The sequence below is a fragment of the Protopterus annectens genome, chromosome 1.part1 (genome assembly GCF_019279795.1).
Source record: "Protopterus annectens isolate FY-2018-M chromosome 1.part1, PAN1.0, whole genome shotgun sequence".
Taxonomy (NCBI): domain Eukaryota; kingdom Metazoa; phylum Chordata; order Ceratodontiformes; family Protopteridae; genus Protopterus; species Protopterus annectens.
In genome coordinates, this window is record NC_056726.1 from 736,170,735 (window position 1) to 736,191,161 (window position 20,427).

Consider the following 20,427-nt stretch of genomic DNA (forward strand, 5'->3'; position numbering starts at 1 on the left):
TTGCAGCACACGCCATGGAGATTACTGGGTTACAGCAGTCCCAGAGGTGTATTCGAAGGTGGGTGACATCAGCAGGATTGCCAAGTAGGGCATTCCAAATGTAATGTGGGTTTGTACATCTCTGTTACCTGCGTGTACCTGCTGCTTACTGTCAAAAAAGCACATTTACACCTGCTTAAAAATGTCTTATGCAGTCCTAACTGGACAGTATCAACAAAGCTTGCAGGTCTTGAACCCTGGACCATGCACACTGAGGTCACTGGATGTACCACTTAGCCATCTGGGTTGTACACATGTTGCATGGAGTCTATAATGCACATCCTACCACAGGTATTCCAAAGTACTGAAAACAAATGGGACAGTCCCTTTGTGTACATATGTACAGTACACTTGAATGTACTGTACTCTGTGAAACAACAAAGACAAGTCTACATCTGTACAACTGTCATAGCTACATATATATATGCACTTATGGGATGTGTACACACATGCACACAGTATATATATGCATATACAATGACATAGCCATAGCCATATATATATATATATATATATATATATATATATATATATATATATTTATATATATATATATATATATATATATATATATATATATATATATATATATATATATAAACATGTCTGAACGCCCTTTGTGACACAGAATGGTTCAAAGGGAACTGATGTGTACACAAGACAGAGGCATCTCTTGTGTTATAACATTTAAATCATAAGCAGTTCACCAGAGAAGGGATGGTTGTTGTGTATGTGGAGTTTGGGGTGGGGAATGATGGCTAATGTAATCTACCCCAGGGATTGTTAAGTTAGGGTGGGGGAATGATGGGTATGGACCTACACCTCAGCGACCACTTCTGTGTCACTGCTCGACAGTGGCACAGGAAAATAACATACCCAACTGTAGTCATGCTTGACTGTGTATTCTTTACCATTCCTAACTATGTAATACTTTGTAGACACCAGTCACCACAGATGGCTACCATGGTGTGTTAAAAGGCATTACACATGTGTATGCCTGGCTACAAGGTAGTCACACACACAAACACGCACACACTTGCCAGTATTGTGCATACTTGTCTTGCCTATGTAAAGGTAACTAGTACAGTGGTATGCAGTTGGGGTATGTGCCACAGAACACATGCAATTACACTTACTGATTCCACGTCTGAGCTGGGTGACATCACAGGACCGATTACTTGCAGTGGGTAGGCGGGAAGAGAGAGGTTTAGCGGTTGACAAGGATAAAGGCCTGTGCAAAAGGGGGTATCTCTTTGGAATGCAGCAAAACCCGCTGCCATGACAGGATGAAGACACAAATACACACACACACACACACACACACACACACACACACACACACACACACACACACACACACAACCACTTGCTGACACACACACTCAGACATTTGCTGAGACACAAACACACACACTTGCCAGTGGTGAGATCAGAACTCCTGTCTATCTAAAGATCACTATTACACTACTTCACACTTACAAGACGTGCCACAGAGATTACACATTCCAAGGCAGTCAGACTGCCCTTCTACAATTGAGGACAACAACAGGGAGACTGACAGTCATGAAGTACATAGCTGTAGACCTGTGTGTTTAAAGTAGGTGTCCATTACAACCTGTATGCACAAACAAAACGCATCATCTGCAGGTTGGCCTGAGAGGTATAGTTGTAGCACAACAGGAACCTGAACTGGAGTATGGCCATCTGCAGAATGGACAACTACTATCACTATACAGGGCTACAGTGGGCATGCTCATACACTTAGTAGCACAGGGCCATTTGGGATGCACTATGACAACAACTACACAAGGTTATACTGGGCATACTCATACACTTAGTAACAAAGGATTTGTTGGATGCACTCCGATTCTAACCACTGAAGGCCACAGTGTCCATGCTCAAACACTTACATGTACAGAACATGTTGTAATGGACTCCTATTGTAAACACACAGGTTTACAGCTAGGTACATCTTACCTGTCAGGATATATGCACATTATACTGGTTTACTACCTGATACCTGTATGTGGCCTGTAAATGATATATCTGTGTCTGTGCTGTGTGATACACATGCATACATGTACATGAAGTACTGACATATACATGTTACTTATACACATTCATGCATGTGTGGACGTGACAGACAATATGTTACCTGGGTCACACAGGTGGATGCTACCTACAGCATGTGTCACACACCTTGCTGCCCTGAAAGGCATACATTGATAGCAGGTTGTGGACAGTGGCATTATACATGGAACAGTGGCTGTCAAGCATAATGTGTGAGCCACCATGTGTAATGGTGCTGAGGTGCAGGTGTCAAGATGACCTCTCCCGGCTGTGGTTGCAGTTGTCATTATTAGCAGGACTGCTACCCTAAGTATATCTCACATTGGTCATATACATAAGTTCTGCCATGGTCCGTCACCTTACATGAGGCATTTGCTACCAAGCACATTAATGCCATGTGCAGTGATGTCATGGTACGGGTGGCAACTTCTAGACCAAAACAATGAGCCAATGTCCTTCTGTTATTATGAGGTTGTCCAGTGTCTGTCATTCCGGGCTGTCATGTCTGAATGACGAGCCTTCAGCACAGAGCATATGCATCCATGATACACATGTGTGTGGATAATACCAAGGTCGCATTTACCCATATAATCGTATTCCAAGGCAAATGTCCTACACACAGAAGTAACACCCTGACACCTACATGACAATTGCATTGGATGCTTATGCTAACCAGTGTCAGATGTGTGGCTTTAGTAATCCATTTGCTCAATGTAGAACCTACAATGGGGAATACTGACATCTGTGCAGTGAGGAACACCTGGCTGAAGGCTTTGTAGTGCACAATTGCACTACCGCCATATAACTCAGATCCAGACATGTGGGCCATAACAGTGGTATGGACCATTCTAGGTGGTAGTGTACACATATTCATAAAGGCTATTCACATGTAAAGACCACTACTCTGACATAATGCATCACAGATGAGTCACATACAGGTGACAGTGACAAATACTGCATTCTAGGTTGTATCCTCATATACATCCACCACCTTGTTCCCAGACTACCAACAGACATCCATATACGGTATGACATAGTATGGTAGACCACCAGATAACCCTCGATTGGTGGACTGTACCTAGGCCTACATCAACTGTGCAAAGTACCCATGCACAGACACAGCTGCATAATGTGTTATGCAATGCAATAATACTGCTGTTTGTAACCAGCTCAGTTGTACTCATACCAGGGTCCCTCGGATGTTGTCAGCATTAACATGGTCGACTGTTGCTGTACACCAGTAAACAACACCCTCATGGTTGGAAATGACCTAACTGTACCTGCCCTGGATATGTACCTCCCACACTCATACAACATAAATTACATTACCATAACTTTTGTTTTCCTTTCTACATATGGGTGGCTACAGTCATTGCACACATGCACATGGCAGATAGCATACTAACAGTACATAATGTTCGATAATCTATGTTGACAGAGGTAATATCCCCTCTTTACTGGTCACCAGAGACACCTATCATATCATACAACACCCCATGTGGCATGTATGTTTTTAGACATGTCCATCTAATGCAATGCCTACAAACATACCCAAATACAGGACCATAGGACCTGCACAAGAACTGTATTGACAAACTCAGGGAAATCCAGCTCAGCTCTGTATGTTCCTAAGTACTCACAGGTGATATGTTCATGACATGTACAGCCATGTGTGGCCACAGCTCCTACATATACACCATGTCAACAATTGCAAGCCATGCATGCTGTGTACTGTCTGGACATTAGCCTTAGTACCACAATAGCCAGTACATGCTGGGGTGAGATGTTTACAAGTTACAGACCTCACACATGCTTGAATGAGTGTACTGCCTAGCTCTAACAGACCAAATTGCTGGCACTCTTCCAGTACACATGAGGTGTATGTGGCAACTGGTATGTGCTCACTGTTGACCATTACTGTGCCCTGGCTTCACCATGGCACTGTCAAGTAACAGTTTATAGGAGCATGACATGAAAGAATGCTGTGTGTGTCACACTGATATGTGCTGTTGTAATACATGTTCACTTGACTACTCGGTGAAAGTGATGGTGTCCTACCAGTACATGAATACAACATCCTTTATGGTGTCATGCTTGGCTATGTTTCACACATGGTGTGGGGAAGGTGTGGAATGTATCCTCTTGACCTGCTAGTGCACATAATGATGTAGACCGCATATGTGTACATGTGTTCATGTTTGTGTAGATTCCATGTGTGTGTAGTGTCTGATGTCTGAAGGTGACGGTAGTCTTAGTACATCATGCTGCTGCAATACAGCCTCAACATTGCCAACTGTATATAGTGATATGCTCTAAGTACAGTAAGCCGTACATGAGGTATGGACAGATGTTTGGACATGACTACTAAGTGGTGTGGCTTCTTTGCAGATGAATGATTACTGAGGACAGCTCACTGGTGTGTTACAACCAGTCCTACAATAACCTGTGTACCTGCTAAGGTCAGGTTTTGTTAATTGAAGTGGAAGACAGACAATGTAGAATGCTGTAAGGGTGACACTGAAGGGAAACCGCATGACACCTGTAACAGTAATACCACGCTGTGCATATATTGTGCATATATCAGCACAGTTGTCAAAGGAAAATACTCAGTAAGCATTGTACTAGATGCGATATTGCTGTACTTCTGTAGTACATATCATAAGATAGGCAGGTGTTTGATTCACAGTACTGGCACGTGTGGGTGTGTGTCCATATATGTCACGTATGGACTGAAATACATCCCACATGTTATCACTCTCCTGAACACTGTTGTTGACACCATTACACAGTGAAGTGTAGAAAGAAAGGCATAGGCAGGTGGTTAAACCTCACACATGTAAAGTGTCTGTATGTGTGTGACATAGGTGTATATCTTTGTGAATGCCAGTGTGTGTGTGTGTGTGTGTGTGTGTGTGTGTGTGTGTGTGTGTGTGTGTGTGTGTGTGTGTGTTTGTGTGTGGCTGTCCGTGAGTATGGCTGTCCGGTTCCTGGAGCGAGGCTGTATTTTACCATAGTGAAATGGTAATGCCCCCTCCCCCCATCCACTCAATGCAATCTAGCATTGTTTGGGGGGGGAGGAATGTGTGATTGCTATGGTCTATGTTATACTCAGATATGACCACTTTGGATGCTGTCTACAGACATGTATGTATGTGTACATATATATATATATATATATATATATATATAGATATATATATATATAGATATATAGATATATATATATATATATATATACATTATTGCATACATGTATCTATACCTACATAGATGTGTAGATGTTTTTAACCTATCTATATATCGACATATATATGTAGACCTGTATTTATTGATATGGCTGTATCTCTCTCTCTCTCTCTCTCTCTATATATATATATATATATATATATATATATATTTATATATATACACCTTTAATTGTGTACATGGCGGGTTGTCCTAGTTCAACACATTTCTCCCTTTTGTGTTTTAACCTGTCTGCATGCACAGCTGGGATAGGTACATTCCAGGTAGCTTAGTGTTAGCTTACTCTGAGGATGGAGTACATGGCTGTGGGTTCTACTCCTGGAAGGTGTTATTATTTTACCTCTCAGAGTAGGCACTGGTAGGGAAAGTGTGAATAATGCACATTTATGCAGTTGTGAGCAGGTTTGCCCATGGTCTGTGTGACATTAAGCAAATGTCAAACGTGTGAAGCGCTACTCCGTTTATAGTGTTTCAGCGCCACGTACCGTCGCGCAAACACGTGGAAAATCACTTACAACTGCTTAAGAGTGCTTTAATCCATCTGCATCCAAAAGCCCTTATTCTGGCCCTCAAAATAACCTAACAGCCCTTGCACCTGGGACCATAAACACCACAGTCACTGACCTTACCACTAAGGCATCTGAAATATGCACGAATGTTAAGGTGTTTAGAATATACATTGTACTGCAGACATTCCTCACTACTGAAAACAAATGTGACAGTCAGTTGGTGTACATATATCTGATGCATGTTAATGTTCATATGTTTGTGAAAACAGGTGTTGCAATGTGACATGACAGAGTGTATTATGAATGAGTAAGGTTCTTGCTTTGTGTCCTTTTTATATTGTCCTCATACTCCAAGTATGCCCCCCAGTTCACTTTTTGGACATCCGACCCAGGCCCTCCTTGATGCATGATTGCATTACCCATCTCCTCCCCCACCCCAATCTTCATATACACAACAACCATCCCTTCTATGGTGAATTAGGTTAATATTAATTGTTATAATACCAGAACTGCATATGTTATGTGTACACTCCAATTCCTTTGGAGTGTTTCTGTGTCACGAAGTGTGTTCATAGATGCTTATATATATGGCTATTGATGCAACTGTATAATATATATATATATATATATATATATATATATATATATATATATGCAGACATCACTGACATATATATATATATATATATATATATATATATATATATATATATATATATATATATTTCATATTAGTTTGTAAAAGTAATACATTTGTAGACTGGAATGTGTTGGTTCACAAACTACAGTACATTACAATGTACTGTACATATGTACACAAAGTCACTGTCCTATTTGTGATCATTACAGTGAAATGCATATGGTATAAGGTGTAGTCTCAAGACCATGAAACATGTGTACACCTCAGATGGCTTAGTGGTAAATCCCATGACTATAGTGTGACTGGTCCAGGGTTTGACACCTGCGATGCTTTAAGAATGTTGTTTACTGCAGAATAAGGCTCATTTAAACAGTTGTAAGCATGTTTAAAAGTGTTTGTGTGCCACTATAACAGCTGTTAAACACAGTTAAATGTTGTAACGTATAACCTGTGCGCGCAAACATGACCACATACGCTAACTACTTCGGATATATACCTGTCAGTGACGTAACATCTCACTATTTGCTGACATGACATTACATTCTCTGTTGACTGTACTCTCCTGCACACATGGGTTTATATGGGTGATTTGAATGTTTATTATACAGACAATTACTACCTATATATGCAAGCTGTGGTTAAGGTATACTTTTGCACATGATAAACATCCCTGCCTTTATCAGGATTGTAACCTTGAATGTACAGATACTATGCGGATGCTGTAACCATTACACTGTTGACATTAATGTTGCTTCTGCCTATTTCCTATTTAGATGATTTCTATGTGTAAGCTAGGCTAAGCAAAGGGCGGGAGCCCCCACACTCACTGAGCTTCACATACTCTTGAAATAACAACCTATAACAAATGTACTGTGAGACAATACATTACATTCCTAACTACATTAGGCATAGCCCCTCACTGAAACACTTCAAGGGAAACCTTGTTGTGTGAATGGATAACGGGCTATAAACCCCTGGGATCATGTGTCCTAGAACCATACAGCCAGGGGGTGGGGGAGACTGTCCAGTTTGATAGCTGCAAGACCTGTTGGGGGAATTGAATGGAGTTGAATTGCCACATTAACATGCCCTCCTTAGATCACTAAGTGCCCCTATCACCCTACACAACAGCAACTCTTCCTGGAATTGCTTCATTGGCAATACTTGACAGAGGCTCAGTTACTTCATCAATAGTGCGGGGAAGGCCAACACACTGTTGCTATGCTTCTAATTGCCCTTGGGCAGATAGATAGTAGGCTATCTGTGAACCTCTAATGTGCAGGCCATCACAGCCATAATATGTGAATAAACAGACCTTCAGATCACAATATACAACCATGGAGTCAGGAAACAGTTGAGTACAGCAAGAACGTACAGAACACTGATACTTAGTCACTCCAAAAGCCTATCTTGGAAGCTAGAAGACTTGTATAAGTTTAAGGCTTTCTATTGCTTACAACTAGGTTACCTACAGGGGAGATGAAAAACAAGCACAGATGGGGAACATGCATGCAATGATACCATACCAGCCTATGTGTCAGCCTTATGCTTTGGAATACTGGCCAAGGTTATTGGCGCCCCCATGGTCCCTTATTTAGGAGAGTCTCAAAGGTGAATACCAACTCCATAAACAGCACAATAGCAGATTCAATAATGTTTATGCTACTCAACACCAGGGGTTGTGATCACAACATGAATGCACTCACAGCACTCCTCAGGATGGACAACATCAACATCTGTGCATTAACTGACATCTGTCTTAAGGCTCCTGAGAGCACACTAGCACTACCAGACTACAACCCATACCACACATTTCAGCCACAGAACATGGCCTGACAGACATGGAGGGGCTGTATCCATATTCATCAGGGATACCTACTCCTCCAGGTTAGTGGGGAAGCATGATACCTGTGTGATCATCTATGTGCAGCCAACATCAGCCACAACTGCAATGTGGAATGTGGCCTGCTATGGATCACCCTCCATGACCCAGGACCTCCACTTCACCTACCCGGAGACAGTGGAGAACATGACAGTCCTAACACACACACCTTGGCATTGGTCAATGTCAACTACCATACCATTAACTGGGAAAAGTACCCCGATACTCACTTCCAGGACCAGCACTTCTTGGAATGTATCACCTCATATGCCCTGTATCAGGTGGTAACCTTCCTAACATGAGGTGGAAACTACTAGATGTGGTCATCACCAACATGGGCAACAGGTGCACCACAGTGGAGGTTAACCAGTCACTGGTTAGATCTGACCATGAACTATTCACTGTTTCCGCACTCTAGCATCTCCCCCACCCACAAATACCACAGTGTATACTTTTCTTACAGCTAAATTTACACTACTAGTGACAGGGGTGGGGGGTTTCACAGATCCACGCTAAGGTGAAACACTGCTCTAGATACAGACAGATATACAAATGCAGTCTATAAGCACCTACATGGATGTATGGATCGTGCCATCGCTGGTAAACCAAGACTCACTCCTCCTAGACAAGGACACCCACCTGGTGGACCTCTGCAATAAATAGGCTATACTACAGATGTAGGACAGTGTTCCAGACACACAGCAAATCTCACGAAGGGCAGACATCCGTGACCACTGTTAGTATGGTACATAGGTCCCTCATGACATCATGCAAGGCTAACATCAGCAGGAGAATACGCAAGGATTCAAAAGATAACCACAAAGCCATCTTTAGCTATGTCAGGGATCTAAGTGGCGACATACAGATTTGCACTGTGCCAGTGAAATATAGCACAACATATGCTGACCCTACTGATATTGCCAACATCCCTGCAGATACATTCGGTGCATACTTCACCCCCTAAAGAGCCCACAACTCTACCCGAAAGGTACAGTATCCCAACCATTAGAGACACACAGGTGGAAATTGCCCTCTCTAACAGCAGAATGCAGTGTCAATGGAGGGAGATGGTGACCCAGACTGCATCTTGCAAACTGTACAGGACAACCAGCCCCCCACCTAATTAAGCATTCCTACCTCAGCCTCTCCACAGTCTACATGCCCATACAATGGCACGTGGCAATGGTTATTCCACTCTACCACCATGAAATCACAACTGGCCATGGTAAATACCACCCCATAAGCCTGACTAGGCTAATCTGCAATGTTATGGTTCATATCCTCATGGCACTTATTAACAATGACATTGGTAACCTTCGAACATGTGACCCAACCCAGGTCAGCTTGGTTGAGTGCAGTTCCTGCCAAATGAACCTGTTTGACGTCTTACATACAGTCACCAAGATGTTAGATGACAGGGGAGGTGGTTCACACATACTACATGGACCTCACCAAGGCTTTTAACACCATGCCCCACTCAGGTATTATTGATAAACACAACAGCCTGTACATTCACCCATACATCACAGGTTGGGTTGCCAACGGGCTAACACACAGAACGCACATGTTACGACTAGCAGTCTCCAGGTCCAACTCTTGAACAGTCATGACTGGTGTCCCACAGGACTCAGTCCTGGGAGCCCTACTGATAGTCCAGCTGACACGGACATCCCTCAAGGAGCCTCACAGAAAACATCACAGGGTGCCAATGACACAGCCTCCAGCCAAGTGCCATTAACTGCATAGTCATTCCATTGTGGAATTGGCACCCACATATTAACAGATGAGTGGCAGCCACTTTAATACAGCGCTTGAGAGACTTGAACCTCAGCACTGAAATAAATAGGACATGCTGGAGGGACAGATTCATAACCCAGAGGTTCCCTTCACTCTGGAATAAAATCCCAGTCCAGGTTAGGCAGAGTCCCTCATTGACTCTCTTCAAGAGAAATCTTGATGAGTGGATGGGAGATCATAGGTTTACCCCGGGTATCACTTCTGTGTCACTGTTAGACAGAGGCACAGTATACTAACCTCGAAAAAGGGCATAGCAAAATTAATTTAAAATGGGTGGAGAAAGCCAAACACACTCTGGCTAGGCTTATAAATGCCCTAGGGCAGATAGCCTAGTATGAACCTATGAACCTATGAACGAGGTAATGGGGTATCTGGTGACTAAGGTAGACAGTGATCTCCCCTGTGACAATATCTTCACATTAGTTAGGACATCCTTCTATGTAGGCCATCTGACTACTAAAGGACTCCCATCTAGACATACCAGGGTTATAGTGCCCCTTTACTCATCACTCATCAGTCCCATCATAGGGTATAATAACCCATGTGGGATGTACCTCAGAGGACGCATCCAACAGCTGGGGGCCCACGAATGTACCTCACCAAGGGGGATACTGGCCTCCAACATATGGCCTATGCAGCCGGACTGAATAAACTCCTGCTTTACTCAGTGGCATCTTGTTTACCCAGAGATGATCTCCACTGACCAACACAGCCATGTCGAACTCAGGCTTGATGGATATGCTCCACCTATGGGAATCCATGTCACAGTGAGCCACACACACTGCAGTGACCTGACCTTGCCACAACAATAATTGTAGGATACTGGAGGGACAGCTTTCTGTCACAGACACTCTGCATACTTTGGAACAACATCTCTAACTACATTATACAGAGCACCTCACTAACACTCTGCAAGAGAAACCTTGAAGGGTGGATGGGGAACAGTAGATGCACCCCAGGGATCCTGCCATTGGCTCTGCTCCACAAAGGGACAGTTAATGAAACAATGGGGTGGCAAAAGCTGAATGGCCTCAGGCAGTTGGCCAAGTACCTACCTATGAATCTATACATACAGTATCTACATATGCTGATAGCTTAATTTACTGTTCAGATGTTGACTTACCTTGTGCCAATGGCTGTTGTGCGTGCAATAGTTTAGGGCTGCCTGTGTTGGATGCACACAGTAGACTACCTATACATGACAATTTACAGGTTGTCTTGTGTGTGTGCCATCCATTTTTACTGTGTTTGCAGGTGGTGAAAGGTGTCACTCCCTAGGTGCCTACACTGTCAGTGTGTGTGTGTGTGCTATATGTTCCCCCTTTGCCAAGGCATAGGCATACTGGGCACGCCTCCATCTGCCTACTGGTGCTGGCTCAGGGTGTTCGTGGTCTGAGTACCTCTGTGCCTGTTGGGCCCTTGGCAATGGTAGTGGGCTGTGAGGGCCTTCACCATTCTGTCCCTGCTGCAGCTCATTCTGCAGGACCATAATGTATAACATGGCACACACTATGAAGATGTGGGCACATGTACCTGGAGAGTACTGCAAGGTTCCAGCAGATATGTCCAAGCAATGGAACCGTGATTTCAGCATCCAAAACTCATGGTCTATGATGATTCTGGTTTGTGTGTGTGCCTCATTATGGCATTCCTGCATGGGTGTGTGTGCATTTCTGATGGGAGTCATCATCCACGGTTCTAGTGCATAGCCAGCATCCCCCACCAGGTGGCCATTTGGGATGTCCCCCCTGGCAAATAACCGACACAGCTGTGAGGCATTCCAGATGTTGGAGACATGATAGCTTCCAGGGCTGCCAGCACACACATCCATGATAATGCCCTGGGCATTGCACTCAACCTAGCAATTGATGGAGGGGTATCCCTTGCGGTTTATGTAGCACCTTCCCTGCTCATTGGGTGGTGACTTGATGTTTATGTGCTTGCAGTCTATTGCACCCAGTATCTCTGGGTATTCTGCCACATAGTGGAAGAGACGCATATTGCTGGCCAACTCTTCCTGCATTCAGGGGAAGTATATGTGCTCATTGGCATGTGGTAACAAGGCATCCAGGAAATGGTGTAGTACCCTGGATGCTGATGTCTGTGAGATACCCATGATATCCCCAGTTGGTCTTTGAAAGGTACCTGTAGCTATTATTCTCAGGCTTACACATACCATCGTATCCACAGGGATGGGTTCCCCTCTGTTTGTTCTGGCTCTGAGGCATGACTGGCACAGCTCCACAAGTTGCTGTAGGGTGTCCCTGTCCACCCTGAAATGCTCTACTATCTCCAGATCATGTAGCCCCTGATAGGTTGCCCTGGTCTGAACACTTTCCTCCTCCTCTGGTGCCTGCGGTGGTCATGTGCATCATCCTCCACACCACCTTCAGTCTCCAACCCATGCTGGTGGATCAAAGCTATGGCAGCCCCTAACATGTACATAATAAAAGTTCCCCATCTGTATACACCACTGGTGCAGAATGTATGGGATAACACAAATGTGTGTGAGGTGCTTTCACACTTTATAATATTGTGCTATGGATGCTGCTAATGTAAGTGGGTGTGTATGAACTATTCCAGCTGCTGTGTGTCTTAATTATGGGTTTTGCAATGTTTACTGCAAGTGTGGGGCCTTTACTGTGGAGATCTGCTTGCCTACCTTGATTAATCGGTTGCCCTTTGATTCACTTTTAGACCTGGATCCCCTTCCATGATCAAGCATGCATCCACCTGCCGTCTTTCTTGTTTTGTACTTTCCCTACCCAGTCATGGTGAAATGTGCCTTGTAGTTGATATACTGCATATTGCCTTTGTTCTGCTTTGACACTTTGATGTTTCCTTTGCAGTACAGCCCCTCCCCCTCCCTGTTCTGCAGGTAGCTGCTTGCAGCCTTGTTAGCTGTTGTCAATGGCTCAATGTAAGCTCCTAGGTGTTAATTAGTCATTTGTACTCCAATTTCACTGCTGCAGCATTTCCTTATTTCTTTCCTATATCCTTCCTGTTTTGGCTGCAGTGTGCAACTGGCATACCCGTTTACCGGGTTTACGCGCGCTTTCATTTCTATTCACATGCATTCTGGGTTACCTTGTGTGCTGTCAGCTAAGCATAGCTATGGACAATTAGACACACCCCTATCCTGCAGCTTTGCCTAGCTAGGGGCAGACCGGTTAGTAATGTTCCAATGTGCTTACAGCAATGGCGACACACCCCTCTCTTGATGTCATCTTTATCTCAAGGTCTCACCTCTGTGTTATAACACTATGCTGTGAGGTGCATCCTTACACCAGCGGGGATTCTGCAATTCACTATTTCTCCTCTCATTTGCATGGCATTGCCTACTAATTCCTAGCTACTGCGCATAACACTGTCACTGCCCTTAGCAATCCTTGCACCATGAGTATGGTGTAGCATGCCTGCCATTGACTATTATGGGGAAATCAAGATATGTGTTTCATTGCGGTTTTATTCTATATTTTTATATATTCCTTGCGATCCCCTTTGCGCACCGCTGCCCTGCGCTTCCATGTCGCAATAGTGCGACTATATATATTAAATGTTAATTTTATACTTTGTTCATTTATTTATGCCAATAGCTATATATTTAACCATTGGCATATATTAACATTATGATACATGTGTTTGGTCGGCTGTCATGGCTCCGAATTTATGTTTGCAAAAATGTAAACCATTTTTTATGGTTTACATTTCTGCATGCTTACACTATGCCTGCACCACTTCCTGAATCTTTACATACCTTCATTTGCATGCTACACTGCTGCACATGGTGTAATTAGCATACATGGCTCAGGAGTTGTCCAGGCGTAGCGTACGCAGGTAGTGCATGTGGAAACAGCTCGTACCTGAATTGCTCGGCGGCCATATTTGGTGTTAGAACACCGATGCTACGCCTGCACCTGGCGCAAGTTTAATGAATCCCCATTGTATATTACAGACTACTCTCACTTTATAAATTCCTTTCTTGAATTTGTTTTTATGTTGTAACTGACCATGATTAAAAATATACTTACAGTCCAGAACACCTATCTATAACCAACCAGACAATTTATAAGCTAAGTGCTCAGTTGCACCAATACAATCAGCACACTGTGTTTAATATGCTGTTTATCATTACTGTGATTCACAGATGTAGATTGTGGCAAGAAAGGGTGATGTGCACAATCTGGCCAGCTTTTATGAATAACAATGGTGTACTGTGTGCCCAGCACTCCTGAATGGCTAAAGCAGTGTGCTGAATGACAGCACTACATCTCACAGCCAGGAATAGTAGCGTTGTACAGTATAATGTATCTTGATAAGCAGCTACAGGTAGGTGCTTTATGATGTACATTATATCTTGTCGAGCTCCTGTAAACTATTAGCACTGTGGTCTACTGTCATAAATAATTCAGCAACATGTTTCACACATTAGATATGATGGTGGAGTTAAGGTCATTGCTATAATATGTTAATGAGATCATCTAATGCTGTTTGAACACACATTGCAGATCACTCAGCAGTGCAGGGAAAGGAATAGCTTTTGTAGCAGGGTTGCCTGAACATGAGGAATTGCATTGTTTGTAAGGCTGTTTTTACCATGCAAAGCAGAATATTTTTTTTTCTACAGCACTAATATGATATGATGCTCATTTCAGCAGTGAAGGGGTTTGCTGAACTCAGAAACTCAATACCACCTGGTTATATGTGACTGTAGGTTCAATATGTTACCCCATTCTGACAAGCCAATATACAAATGATGTTGGATTTGTGAATCACTTACCTGAGAAGGTCTTTTCCATATCTAGTCGATACAATGAGTACTGCAGCTATATAGTGTAATAAGACAGCATGCAACATCTTATTCCTTTGTGTAATGTTGAATGTTGATCATGCATGGCTTTGGTTCACCATTGTACAACGTGCCAGCACTACTCCGTCTTGAATAATGTTTATGAAAAGTGCTCTAAATAAATAATAACAGAATCTCAGAAATCTTTGGTCGCGCACATGAACACTGTCATGAGAGTTTGGATAAATGGTTTACCTTTGAAACATTGAAAATCAGCTTTCCAAATAGCCAGGTGGGCGAACCGAAAAGCCGAATCCGGATTGTCAAACATCTCTGAAGTTCAAAACTCAGCAAATTGAACAGCAGATTCACTGAGTTTCGAACTCAGATGTCGAACACACAATGTAATGCAGGGGGGCAAGCCCCCCCGCACCCCCTACTTTAATATTCTAACTCCGAGGTCGAACTACAGTGGGGAAGGGATCCATTTCCCAATCCCCACTATAGTGCACTCCGCACCCACAATGCCGAATCTGCAATGAGCGAATGTCAATGTGCATTCGCTCATTGCACATTAAATGCATTTTTTTTTTAGCTAACTGTAAACTTGAAAATGTACTTCCGCACAACTGTCTTTCGACAAGTTGTGTTTCAAAATTTCAAAGGTAGACAGGATAAATAGGGAGTATTTAACTGTTGTTTCAAAGAAAATACACATGCTGTACAAAACTGAACTGAATCAAGAAAAAAGTTACATTTTACTTGCATTGTTACAGGTATTGTAAAATGAATAAAGTAAGTTTTCCCTGAAATAAATGCATTAATAAGTAAGAAAGTTAATTAATTTATTTTCAAACTAAATATGCAAACAGTAAAAATCTTGTATAAAAAATGATAATACACTATTCAAAAAAGGCAAGACAATGACGAGAAGAACCTGTTTAACATATAAAAAAAACTATCTGCTTCTGATTAAAAGACATACGGTGCTCTTACTAAATCTAGCTTCCTAATTCAAAGTATAATTTATCTTTTTAAGATTCAATTACTGTTGGTGAGGTTGCACTGGCTCAGTCTGAGGTTTGTAAAATCAAGGGTAGGAAGTAATTATAGCTGTGATCTGTAACTGTGCAGTGTTGAACTTATGTGGGAATGAATAACATTACTTGAGGCAGTACTGCACACTGATCATCTGCACGTAAGGATAATTGTCCTTTATCTGATAGTCCATATCAGTAGATAAAATCAAATCCCATACTGCTGTTTTAATTGCACACAAATACTGATGGTAGTAATGTGGGTGTTAAAGCCCCTACGTCCTGTTGATGACTTAGTAATTGAAGGCAAAAGGTGGAATAAATACTAATTGGTGTTCAGTAGTTAGATCTTATACATTGACTTCTGTACCCAGTAAAACATCTGTAGTCACTGAAACTTGAATTAAGTAACATCTGCGTGTCTGCGTGTTTGTGTGTGTGTGTGTGTGTGTGTGTGTATGTGGATAAGTACTTTTATAAGTACTTTTTGATGCGTCTCACTGAATGAATTCCTTTGTAGGCATGATTCACAGGCCACATTATTTTTCTTTACAAAAGTGACAGTTCTTGCACGGCCTATTCAGAAGAACATAACTACTCGAATGGCTTAAACTTCTTCAGTGACTCAACATTATAATGATATATGTTTAGTATGAGAATTGCAGCATTTGAATTCCATTTAGAGATAGATTACCTTTCAGGATGGGGCTGTTTGAAGATTGGGTGAAGATAGATGAAGGCTGCCAGCCAAGCCAGATAGAATTCTGGAGATAATTCTGTCATCTGTAAATATTAATGTAAACCACAGGCTTGTTGTCTTAAATGGTAAAAATAGTGTTACATGTGGAACTGGAAAAAACGTAACAACATTGCACTCTACTGACCAAGTAAAGCATGCTGTGACCCTTTGATGTTAAAACACAGCTCCGGCCGGTCTAGATGAAGGAATTCTTGCTATTGTTTTAAGGCCAGAGTCAATGGCCAGAATTTGCATGTATAAATGTCCTTAATGACTTTGCTTCCTGACCTGGTGTGAGCTTATTAAAGAATGTAGCCTGTTAGCCTGGGAACCTCAGGAAAGTGTGAAGAATGATGTAATGTGAATCAGGGCTGTAATATCAATTTAAACAGAGAGAATCAGACAGCATTAAGCATTTTTATCTTGACCATCAGCACTGTCTTGCTCTATATGTAAGTTTATCTTAGACTTGTGTTTTCTCTTAGAAATAGCTAGAAACTAGAAAGATTAGACTAAGTGTTTTTATGTGATGTTAGAACTGTACTACTGAATTATTTTAAGTATTTCTCTGTGATCTCTGAACTCTTGACTTGCACTGTGTAGTAAAAGTATTGTCTTGTGTTTTGACTATTTGTTGTTAAATATTTTTAAACCCTTTCAACCATGGCTGTTTTTGTAGAGATAATTTAAGCTCTTTAGAGTACTTGCATGTCATTGGTAAAATTGTACAAAGCCACTTCAATAGCTTTAGCCCTGGGCTATACTACCAATTGAATAATAATATTGCACAGTAATAATCTGGCACCCTTTTAAGGGCTTTTGAGTAGCTGATAAATATTAGTGGGTGGTGGCAGCTGGTACAACAGTATAGTATGGGGAAAAAGGGGCACAGCTGGAAAACCTGTGCCAGGCTTCCCAGGAGTGTCTGTGTGGTTGTATAAACTCTTATCAAAGTGTGTGTGTGTGTGTGTGTGTGTGTGTGTGTGTGTGTGTGTGTGTGTGTGTGTGTGTGTGTGTGTGTGTTAGCTACTTGGGCAGGGACACAAAGCACTGGTTGGACAGAGAGGGTGCTGAAGGTTTTAGTTTGCCCACTAGGCTGAGATCTGGTCCCTAAAGCTGTGCCAGTGAGGAGTCTTATTGGGGACCTGGAGAGCAAGGGTGCGACCAGCCTAGGGCTGACTGTGATCTCTGTGTGCTGTTAAGGGAAATTGCACTTTACTGTGTGTACTTGTTATCCTTTCCTTATATATGAGATGCCCCTCACTGTTGTAAGTGGTGAGGATTGAGGCTCCTCGATTGCTGGGCCAGGGTACGGGCATCACATATTAATTGCTTGGTAGTGGTGGGATATACACATGACATATTAATTGGTTGGCAAATACTAATTGGTGTGAGTAGAGTGAATTCCTGTAGCTGGTGTACAGTGAGCTTTGAAGGTGTTTTGTACCCTAAATCAGCCATGCAGTGAATACTCAGAGTTCAGATCAAAATTTCTTTATTTTTATTGTTAGTTTAGTTAGTCAGGGTGAGCAGGCAGCATGTCAGCAGAGGAGCATGGAAAGCTGACAAGGAACCAGCTGGCGGAGATGTGCCAGGCTAGGGGACTGGTACATGGAAACCTGACTAAGGCAGACCTGATTGCAGCCTTGGTTACAGCTACATTAGAAAACAGAAACCAGGAGGACAATCAGACTGGCAGTGGAGATATAATACCCTCAGAGAATGGACAGCTCAACCTTTCTGCAGAGAACTTAAAAATCCATCTGGAGCTAAGGAGACTTGAGTTGGAGGCCAGGTGTTTGGCGATAGAAGCAGCTTAGAGACTAAGGAGTCTACAGTCTGAGGAGAATGACAAACTGCTATGCCTGGAAGCCGAGGGAAAGGAGCAGCAGAGGAAGCATGAGAGGGAAATGCTGACTCTTTACCAGAGTCATGGAGGTAATAGGGAAGGGAGTAACTGGACCCAAGAAGCACAAAAGGTCAGTAAATTTCTTCTGCAGTTTAAAGAGGGGGATAATTTTGATAGTTTCATTCAAATGTTTGAGAAGGTATTCAAACAGTATGGTGTTGACCAAAGGCTCTGGGTATGGTTCCTGACAACCTTACTCTATGGTAAAGCTGTAACTGTTTTATCAAAAATGTCTGACATTGCTTATTTTGATTATATTGCTGTTAAAAATCACTTGTTAGAATTGTCTAAGCTAATACCTGAAATGTATAGGAAAAGGTTTTGTGAGCATAGAAGCAAGGCAGATGAAAGTGTGTGTCAATATGTTGCTGAACTGAGCACTTATTTCCATAGGTGGGTGAGGGGATGTCAGTTCACCACTTTTGAAGGGCTGGTAGACCTTTTGTTGAGGGAACAAGCCCTTAGCACTTTGCCTGAGGACATGAGGATCTGGTTAGCTGATAGACAATGTGCCACTTCAGATGAGTTGGGGAAGAAGGGAGACCTATACCTGGCAAGCAGGGCAGCCCTGCACAGGAATAGGACCCCCAGTACTGCTCATGGGTCTAAAGGAACCCAGGGTGGGCAGCACAGACTGTCCCAACAGAATCTGCCAGTAGTAGGGGAAGCCACTAGTCCAGGTACATGTCCAGGAGCTAGGGTTAAATGTAACCAGTGGGGCAATGTTGCATACAGGTGTCCACAGAGGCAATGTGGGGAACAAAAGGTGAGGGAGCCAGTAAGTGGGAAAGACAAAATGCCAATAGTAGGTTGTCTTGAGACAACAAGGGTACCAAATGTCCTGATCGGGAAGGATTTGGATGAGGCAGTATCATGTGTTTATGCAGTTACATGCATTCAAGCTAAGGGGCAAGCATGTGGGTCTGGTAGCCTGGGGAAGACTCAGACAGACTGTATACTTGCAGCCAGGACTGGTGAGGTGGTGACTTCAGGGAGGGAGCTACCCAGTAGCAGTGAGACTGAAGATGAGCCACAGTTGTTCGTGGGTACTGATGTTCCCTGGGACAGAGTGACTGCAAAGGTAGAGGTGAGTAGTAGTACCCAGGTTGACAGTGATGCACCACTGTCAGAGGATGCCAGACATCCTGTGGAAGGGGAGCTGGGAAGGGTTACAAGGAGAGAGATGAGACAGGCTCAGCTCTCAGATCCTACATTCCAAGGCCTGAGGCAGGTAGCTAGGGAGGCACCTGATTCTCAAGGAAAGGGGAATCTGTATACTGGGACAAAGGGTTACTATATAGATAGTGGACCCCTGAAGGAGGCTAGAAAGTGAGAGAGTATAGCAGTTAGTAGTGCCTAGAGCATACAATCTAGCACTTCTAGCCATAGTCCATGATATTCCCTTTGCAGGTCATATGGGCATAAAACGTACAAAGAGGCATATTATGCAGAACTTCTATTGGCCTGGAATTTCCAGAGATGTAACGGGGTACTGCAGGACCTGTGAGCAGTGCCAAAATGTAGGCAAGGCAGGAGACAAGCTAAGAGCTCATTTTATGCCTTTGTCTGTGATTGAGGAGCCATTTCAGAGGGTAGCTATGGATATTGTGGGTCCTCTGAGTACCCCAAGTTCTACAGGGGAAAGTATATCCTAGTGATAGTTGATTATGCTACACAATACCCTGAGCTGGTGGCTTTGTCCTCCATTGAGGCAGAGAAGGTGGCAAATGCTTTGTTAAAGATTTTCAGCAGGGTAGGTTTTACAAAAGA